This window comes from Mus caroli, chromosome 14 (assembly GCF_900094665.2).
Source record: "Mus caroli chromosome 14, CAROLI_EIJ_v1.1, whole genome shotgun sequence".
In the NCBI taxonomy this organism is placed as follows: domain Eukaryota; kingdom Metazoa; phylum Chordata; class Mammalia; order Rodentia; family Muridae; genus Mus; species Mus caroli.
Genome location: NC_034583.1, coordinates 1,595,769 through 1,604,904, shown reverse-complemented (window position 1 = coordinate 1,604,904; position 9,136 = coordinate 1,595,769). Strand labels below are relative to the sequence as shown.

Here is a 9,136-nt window from a genome sequence, read left to right as displayed (position 1 = left end):
GAAAAGAAAAGAAAAGAAAAGAAAAGAAAAGAAAAAAGAAAAAAAAAGAAAAGAAAAGCCCTCAATTCAGAAAATGCCTCGTGTATTCTGAGGCTCTGAGAAAGCAGTCCACTGGAGGGGTCCTGATGGCTGGTGTCTAGGATCTCAGAGAAGGGCATATGTGTAAGTGTTCATTGTCCCCCTTGTCTCGATGTGGGCAAATTGCTCTTAACTACTCTGTAGCTCAGTTTCTCTATTTGCAAGTTGTAGATAGTAACAGTTTTATGTGGAGATTTTTAAGATGAATTACAAATATGTGTGTATTTGATTTAATAATGTCCTTTCTAATTTTTTTGTTGTTATTTTCTTGGGACTGGGTCTCTTTGTAGTGCAGGCTGGCCTTGAACTCCCTATGTAATCAAGGAAGTCTGAATTCATCATCCTGATTACACCACCAAAGTCTGGGATTATAAGCATGTACCACTACACTCAACTTTACAACTCAACTTTACAATACTGTTACTCCTATTTTCACATGTATTTATCACCCACACCCACTGACACACTCGCATACTCACACACACTTATACACACTCACATTCTCCATACATACTCACATACACACTCACATACTCCATACACACTCACACACTCACGTACTCACACACAAGAGAGCTCTAAATGCCTAGCTTTGGAAAGTGTAAACCAAACATGGCACTCTCTAAGTGTGGAAACAAGAAATCATCTCTACAGATTTCCATGAATAGAGGGAAGTGCCTCTGGCACAAGAGAGCAGACAACGCAAAACCTAACCACAACTGGGGCAGGAAGCAACCCAAAGCTGCCCAGTCCCGGGGGCACTGCTGGGTTAGTTTCCCTTCACACTAGAGAAGGGGGTTTTCAAACTTTTGTGATGGGACTATGTTGATTTTAAAACTAAACAAAAACAAATGCAATTTTACCCTGGAGTAGCTTCCCTGAAGCATGGATTGCTGTTGACAAGGCCAGTGTCCTGAGCCCTTTGGTAGCACTAAAAGATGGTGACTTTTCTCACCTTCTTATCACCACTGACGACATTTGGGCAATAAACAGGCATGGCAGGAAATGAGTAGACAGCAGAACAGCAATTGTGACCTTTTCGATACTTCCAGTTCCAGAAAATTCCCTACCCAGTCAGTCTTGACACACGCGGCCCGGCATGATCAGCGTTGTCCTCCTCTGAAAGGGAGGTAGGGATGAAAAGATGCAGCTTCCTCTGTCCCTGGACAAGCCAAATGCATGGATGATATTATGCCACGACCCCAAGTGGAGCCTGACTGAGCATTTCAGTTCAGGTTGCAGGCTAGGCCAATCTTTTGGCATTGCAATACAACCTTGGCATCTTCAAAGTTCATGCTCAAGATCCAATCAATCAAATCATTTTTAAAAAATGTCAGAAGTATTTACGTAAAGTTGGGATTTTATGCTGGGCAGTGTTCATGGCCATCTAGGGCTGCTTGTAGCCTGCAACGTGAAACCTGACACTGGACACGCCTGGAAGGGTATAACGTGTTCTCTGACTCTATGCTCACTGTAACCTTGTAACAAAGAGATTATCCTACTCATAGAAGACAGTATCGCTATGAAGATGCTTAGAGTAGGCCCTAAAACCATGCAAATCCACAGGGTCACAGTTGCAGACTGGACTGGTCCTTGCCAAATGCCAGCTGTGTGACCAGAACTCCTGCTTCACTTGTTATTTGCTGTCTTCACCAGGCACTGTATGAGGCCCAGACAGCATGCTGGTGACCACTGCCAGTATCCCGTGACTACACGTGTGGACTTCACTTTCCAGTACCACAGGACAGACAAGTGAAACCAGTGCTCGAGTCAGAAAACTGTACCTCAAAATGTGGCAATCTGCCACACTGAGCTGAACAGCCTTAGAAACTGGATCCCTTTGACCTTCTTGCTTCTTCCTGAAGTACAGTGTAGCACTTCACTGGTATTCCCCTTCTGAAACAGCTTCTCCTACAGGAAATATAACTACCTTAAACTCCTTGGGACTCTATCCCATAAGGGAATGATGAACCCTGGGAGAAGAGACCAAAAGTCATCACTAAACCCAGCCCGGCTTTGCCTGGACTCCTCACAGGACAGCATGCCTCGGGAGATTGCCTGGCAGGCTGTCTATGTCTGCAGGGAGGTGCCTCCTCACCCGTACCAGCCATCCCACCCCCATTTCCCTGTTTCCTATGAGAACATTACATTCTGACCCTGCAAATTCTCAAATTGTGGCTAGCTCCAGTATGCATGTGCGTGTTAGTAAATGTTTTCTCTTGATAATCTGTCTTTTGTTGGAAGGCTGACTGCCATGACTTTTTATGATGGGTAGGGAAGAGACTGCCCCCTTTTCTGCCCATACAATACTAATGTTTTCAGGATGTTGCAAATGCTATACACAAAATAAGTTATGACCCTGCTTGTATAGAGCGACTCCATACACACCCATGCCTTAATTCTGCTACCTGTAAATATGTAGTATTTCCAAAATATCAAAGGTTAAATTTACTTATTCATCTGCTGGTCTCAAGAAAGCCAGGATGATTCAGACTACCCATGTGGGCCCAGTGCCATCCCAGGGGTAGTCCTCAAGATGGAAGAGGGAATGGAGGGTGACTGAGGGACAGAAGGAAGAAAGAATGCTCAGCGAGTGGCAAATGTGCTGGCTGTGGAGAAGGAAAGAAGTCCCCGGAGCCTCCTGCCTGAGCCCCTGCCTGCTGGCATCTTGATCCTAGGTGAGCACTAGACACATGTTTGAAGCCACCAAGCCTGCAAGTCACTTGTCACAGCATCCCCAAGGCTCTGTCCTTAGAGAAGCTGCCTCACATGTCACCTCTTGCTAGAAGTTTCCGGGGTCACTGAAGTCAGAGCTTCTTGCAAGCTGAACAAGTTTATACCTTGCCACCATTTCAAATGCTTCGCTTGTTTATTTGCTTTGAGGAAGGTGCCCCCACCCCCACCCCACCCCCATCCCTGAGCCCCTGAGGTGTCTGAAGCAACAATATTCAGAACATAAACACATAGCTTCCCCTACTCGGCGGGCCTGAGATGCACACACACATCAGGGACTGCTCCCTGCTCTTCCCTGACACTACCTCCTGGTATTTGTCTTTATTTCCTGACCAGCTGCTGTACCTTATGTCCCAAGATACTCATCCCAAAGGGTCTCACATCGTTTTGGGAAGAAATTGGGGTTAACAGATGGGGAAGTCCCAGCCCCACCCTGGCCCAAGTGTATAAGGACCAAAAGTCTTTCTGGACAATAATGCATCCTAAAGAGATATATAAAGAACGTAAGTCTATGTTGGTGACAGAGCCTAGGATGTCAACTCCCTCCCAGTGAACCTGGGTGGCATATATCGCTTTCACTGTGCTTTTCCCTGCTTCCTCCATCCACCCCCAGTTTTAATCTATAATTCACTGTGCTCCAACCCAAACCCAGAGTCCTTCTCCCATGCCACCTCCTCTTCCCTGTTGACCCAAGAGCCCCCGTTTCCCTCAGTTTCCCTCATGGGCTTCCCTCAGTGAGTCGCAAGCCCATGCACTGACTCACTACACCTACCTCAATTTCACTCAGGCCCTGGACGGTTTAGCACCGCTTGAGTGGTTTTGTTTTATTATTTGATTTGGGGGCTGGGGGTTCTGCTCCAAAGTTGTTTGTGCTAGCACCCAAGCGTCACCTGGGAAGGCTGGAGTTACTGTATTTGGAAGAAAACAAGCACAGTCCTGCCCAAGCCCCTACCAGACTTTAGCCTCATTTCCTCTGCTGAGAGCTCTAGATTAAACTTCCTCCTTCCTGGTAAGGTGTTTAATGAGGCAGGGAGGGTTTATGGCAAATCTCTTCCAAGCAGCGCTCAGCATGGGTAGGGCTGGAAGTAGCTACCCTCCCAAGGAGCCCAAGACCTGGCTGGTCACTCCCTCTAGGCAGCTGTATCTAAGAGCAGCCGGCTAGAGAGGGCCAGCACCAGCACCAGCACCAGCACCACTCCCATCCTGCCAAGAACCAGAAGGCTTCAACAGCCAGGCCAGGGAAGCAGTTGGCTGGGTTAAGACTCAAGCTATCAACAGCTGATTCATCACCCCTTCAACGCGAAGGTAGTGAAGAGTGAGCCCTGAGCCTCAGGTATGTCTCTGCCAGACCAGAGGGGGCTCTACTTCTCGGTCCACATTTTTTAACTAATGATAGAGGCAGGGAGGATGGAAGATGAAGAAGCCACATGCCTGAGAAAGAACGCAAGAGAAGAAAAGGGAAAGTACGTAACTACGTAGGCTGCAGTGAGGAGAGAGAGGAGACTTCCTCTGAAGGGATCAATCCCAGCTGACAGAGGGGAACGCTGGTTTATCACTCAGTGCTGGCCATGTTGATTAGTTATGTCTGCTGTGGATACAAAAATAAGATCTAGGGTTCAAAAGCCTGGGATTGGAGACCCACTGTAGCTCACTGTAGATGCTATCCCTAGACCACAGAGAATCTCCACATGTATTAATTCACCTACGTATATGGGCTTCTAAACACACACATTCTAGATGAACATCAAGTTCCACAAATATTTGAATAATGAATAAGTCCAGGATGTTCTCTGACCACAAATTTCACTTATCTCTGAAAAGGTTGAGCTGAAATGTTATGACAAAGGTATGTGGTCTTGTGAGATTTCCTGATAACATACTGTCCAGCTAGTTCCTCTCACTAAGATATGTTTTCCTCATCTGGGAAATGGGAATGAGGGGCTGAACATCCTGGCTCAGCGTTACCTCTCACCTGTTAGGCATCTGTGGGAGGAATGAGTGAAACATACATAATAGCACCAGCAGCTCCTAAACAATCTGCATGGGGGGTCGGGTCTCATTATTACTCGGCTCCCAAGAAGGGGAGCCAGAGGCCAGAGAGCCTTCATTCTCCTGGGCAGAATGGCTGCAGAGGCTGTACCCAGGCACTGTGCCCCAGTGCCCTGTGATACAGCTGGTTCTGGAGTGGCCCTGCAGATGGGTCACTCACAGTGGAGCAGGTAAACACACCATTGTTTTGGCCAGAAAGCAAAAAACAACCTGTGGGGACCATCATTATCAGATCCATTTTGTTACATGTTGGGAAGATGGCCTGAGAGTTAGGGACAACAGACTTCTCTCGGGAGGTTAATTTGGCTAAGGCAGTGTGGAATTAGGTGGGAATTAGGGACCCTGCAGACCAGAAGTGAGATTTGAGGTGTCCCATCCAGGTTCAACACAGCTGTAGGGGAGGGTTTGACTTTGCCAGTTGATCCATCTGTGTCTGCTGAGCTACACCTAGAGCTATGTTTGGAGCCTTCTCTCATGTGTATCGTTCACATAGCCTTTTCTGCGCTTAGGCCTTGGCAGCAAGCTGCCCCAGTTGCTTGCTATATCCCAGTAGGACTTTGGGGATCTGCAGAGCTGAGTAGCCTAACCTGCTCACTGACTCTTTGGCACTTTTTCCGTGGTGGAGGATATCTGAAGTCACTGCTTGGCAACACTTCCTTAGGCTGAAGCAGCCATTCCTCCTGGGGTGAAAGCTGTGTCTGATGGAGGTGTGGACAGCCAGTAAGAGGACTGACTGTTCCTTGGAGAAGATGCTGAAACCTCCTATGGCTGATACCAATCCTTTGCTTTTGGAAGCTCTCAAAGGCAGGTGGGAACTCTGAATCAGTTTCCTCCCCCAGAAACCAGACAAGAGACCCAAAGTCACTGAGAGAGCTCCTGTGCCCTCAGCATTTGGATCACACCTTTTGGTCAGCCGTGTCACCTTGGGCCAGGTACTTCATATTCTGTATTTGTCTAAACCTCTCTCTCTCCAAAGAATGAGTCATCTGTGTTATGGATAAACACAATCCATTTATTTGTTAGAATTAGTATTTTGGTTTATATCTTTTCAAAAATAATGGCACATTAGCAAATTCCTAGAGGCTTACATGTGTAAATTAGCCAAGTCAATAATGCCAAGCACCTGCCATGGGCTGGCGTGGAGCAGGTGAACTCACAGGTTGGCGCTCTTATTGATGTTCAGTGCCTGTTGTACTCTAGGTACTTGGTACTTATGGCTAAAAGCCATAAGGCTTTTAGCTATCTCAGGAAGTTCACAGTCCATCTGAAGAGTCACGCAGAAGACTGGGAATAAAATAGGCCATGACCCTACAAGAGATGTATTTTCTGGGTCAGTTTTCTGCCACAACCCAAGAAGGAAGGTTTATTTGGGTTCATGTTTTTATCCCATTGCTGTCTATTGGATCAGGGCCCATGGTGTAGCAGGGCATCACAGTGTGGTTCATGCAATGTGGCAAAGCTGCTGGCTTCATGGGGACTAGAGCGAGAAGGGAAAGCATGACGTAAGGGGTGGAGACATGATGAACCCCTCAAGGTTATACCTTCATGAACTATGCCTTTCAACTAGGCTCCACCTCTTAAAGTGTCTACTACTTTCTAATAGCTCATTAAGCTAGGAACTCAACAGATTAGTCTAGGCCTGAGGTTAGAACTCTCATGATCCAATCACTCGCAGAGGACCCACCACTGACTGAGCACTGCTGCACGGGGCCCAGGCATCTGAGCTTTGGGGGGACATCTCTTAGGTAACCACAACAGAAGTCTGCCTGCCCATGGCACCATGCCAAGGACTTAGATCTCCCATAGCTATCCCCTCAGGGAAGGTAGTGGCAGCAGGGTGGCTTCAGTAGAGATGGCATCAAAAGGAAGCTGTTGATGAAGACATGAGGAGCTGGCCTGATTCTATCAGCCCTGTTGGGGATTATAGTGATCAAACTCTAGAGGGGAGGAGACCGAGTAGGAGTTTAACTTGAAACTTTTGCAACTATGTGACCGGGAAAACCTTTGTGTTTAGGTAGGACTCGGGTGCCAGTGAAGAAAAAATAAAAGACATACATTGGCATGTAGAATGGAGAAGTCTGGGGATGACTATGAGACTCCTAGGAGTCTGTCTCCAAGTTGCTATATCCTCCTGCAAGCTGTCCATATAGGATAGTTGTCCTTACAGGGTAGCAGAGAGGTCCTCAAACCCTCTAGGTTCCAGGCTGGGTGTGGTGGCACGTACCTTTAATCCCTAGCACTTGGGAGACACAGGCATGTGGGTCTGTGAATTCAAGGCCAGCTGGGCTTAGAGAAACCTGTGGGGTCCAGATGTGGAACCCCATTCTGTCCCTCCACTGGGCATGGCTGCTGGGGAGGCAAAACACTGGGAGCCTGACTGTGCTTATCCCAACACCAGCTCTGGGAGGGTGCTGGGCTTCAGGGAGGCACGGAGACACCACTCCGAGGGTGAGGAAATGCAGTCTGAGATGTGGGAAAGCCAAAGCTAATATTCCCTGATTCCTGGACATCTAGTCACTGCTAGAAAACTGCACAGAGAAGTCAGGAACAAAGTGTCAGGGGTCCATGAGCCCATGACAAGGCCGGGACTATTGGGGGCCCCCAGGGCTGGGACTGGGAGCTCCAGCTTAGCTCATTAGCAAAGGTAGTGGCAGTTGTCCAGAAGTACAGAGAGGCTTTCTGTGGGAGACTTAGGCAGCATGGCTCTGCAGGCAAAGGCCTTCTCCACGCTCCCCATGGCGGTGGTGGATGAAAGAGACAGATCTTGATTCCGAACTGTTTATTGGTTGTTCATCATGGAAAATGGATGTGTACCAACTTCTCAGGGTGGGGCAGAGATTAAATACCTTCTGCAGGGAGGAATATCTGAGAAGGGAAGCTTATTGACTACATCCTCAGAGCCTCTAGGTACCTTGTTAGCATGGAGAACTCTGTTCTGGGCCTGCGTGACATTTCCTTATGTAGGAAGTATGGCGAGTGTTCCAGGCCAGGAATCTGGCAGGGAATAGGGAGCCACCATCTCGGGTGTATACCTCAAATTTCTGGGGAATCAGACCCCCCCTTTAACCTTACCAAGTTTCCTGGCAAGGTCCGTTGTCCCACAGAAACCCTGTCTTGAAAAACAAAAAACAAACAAACAAACAAAACCCTCTAATTCATCTGGACTTGAGACCAACAGAAAGGCAGCTTTCTTTGCTGGAACATTCCTCAGGGAGCTCTGACCTGCCCGTGGATGATCTCATCTCTGATGTTACGTACTGTCTTCATCAAAGGCTGGAACATTTGGCCATAATGGAGTCATAGATTAGGGTCAACCCTATCCAAATGAGTAGAAAACACAGATCTTTCCCCCAAATGAACATCAGAATGCCCACCAGTAAAGTAGAGAACAAATTCTGGGTGTGAGGCAGGTGGCCATGGCAACAGATGCGCACACATCCTCACTCCTACCGTGCTTTCCTGGTCTAAGTAATTACAGCAACAGTAGATAGCAGTGCTGCCTCGGCATTCTACCTGTCACTGGGTAAGCCGCTCAACCCTTCAAGGTCACAGTTTGCTCACTGGTAAAACTGTAGTTCATAAAAGAAGAAACCTGACAAGATGGTTGGGAAGTTGAATGATAACATGGGGCTCAAAATTGGCAGAACAATTATGCCTATTGGAATCAGTATTGTGACTATTTCTTCTTTGATCAGATATCTGGCCTTATACCTTTCTAGATAAAACATCTCCAAGCCCATTCCCAAGAGGCAGCCATTTTAAATGATCTGCCTCTGACAGAAATTTCTTCATGCTTGACCTGAAATGATTCAAGTTATCAGCAGGCCAGCTGTGACTAAGACATGAACCCTGGCAGTCCAGGAAGCCCCACTCTGGCTCAGACAGTACTCTGGTGATCCCAGCTAAACATTCAACAAAGAGAGTTCTCGTGACTCAAACTGCTTACCTTAAGATGTCCAGTCCTTGAAGTTGCCCCTGCTCCCTCAGCCCAGTTGAGGGAAAGGGAAGGGTTACGTCAACAGATGTCATCCACTTTCCTCCAGATGCTTGGTAGAGATCTGGGCACTCCATTGCCCATTCATTAGAGTGTCTTGTTCTAGGATTACAGGGTCCTGGGAGAGTTGGGAGTACATGTGGCATTCCCAGAGACAATGGGGGGAAGGGGCACTTCATTACCTACACTTGTCCCTTATGGTGCGCATTCTTTGTCCTGACTCAGATGTCTGAGTGCATCCTTGTACTTAATCCCCATTAGGTTAGGCATGACAATGGCATT

General features: G+C 47.6%; 1 protein-coding gene across 1 annotated transcript in view; it reads left to right on the top strand.

The window, feature by feature from the left end:
* Positions 1-3,955: 3,955 nt before the first annotated feature.
* The window catches only part of Fam3d (family with sequence similarity 3 member D), a 29,346-nt gene continuing 24,165 nt past the window's right edge, over positions 3,956-9,136 (top strand). Inside the window, exon 1 of the mRNA XM_029469116.1 lies at positions 3,956-4,144. The gene's annotated coding sequence lies outside the window, so the exon portion shown is untranslated. The remainder of the gene's footprint in view (positions 4,145-9,136) is intronic.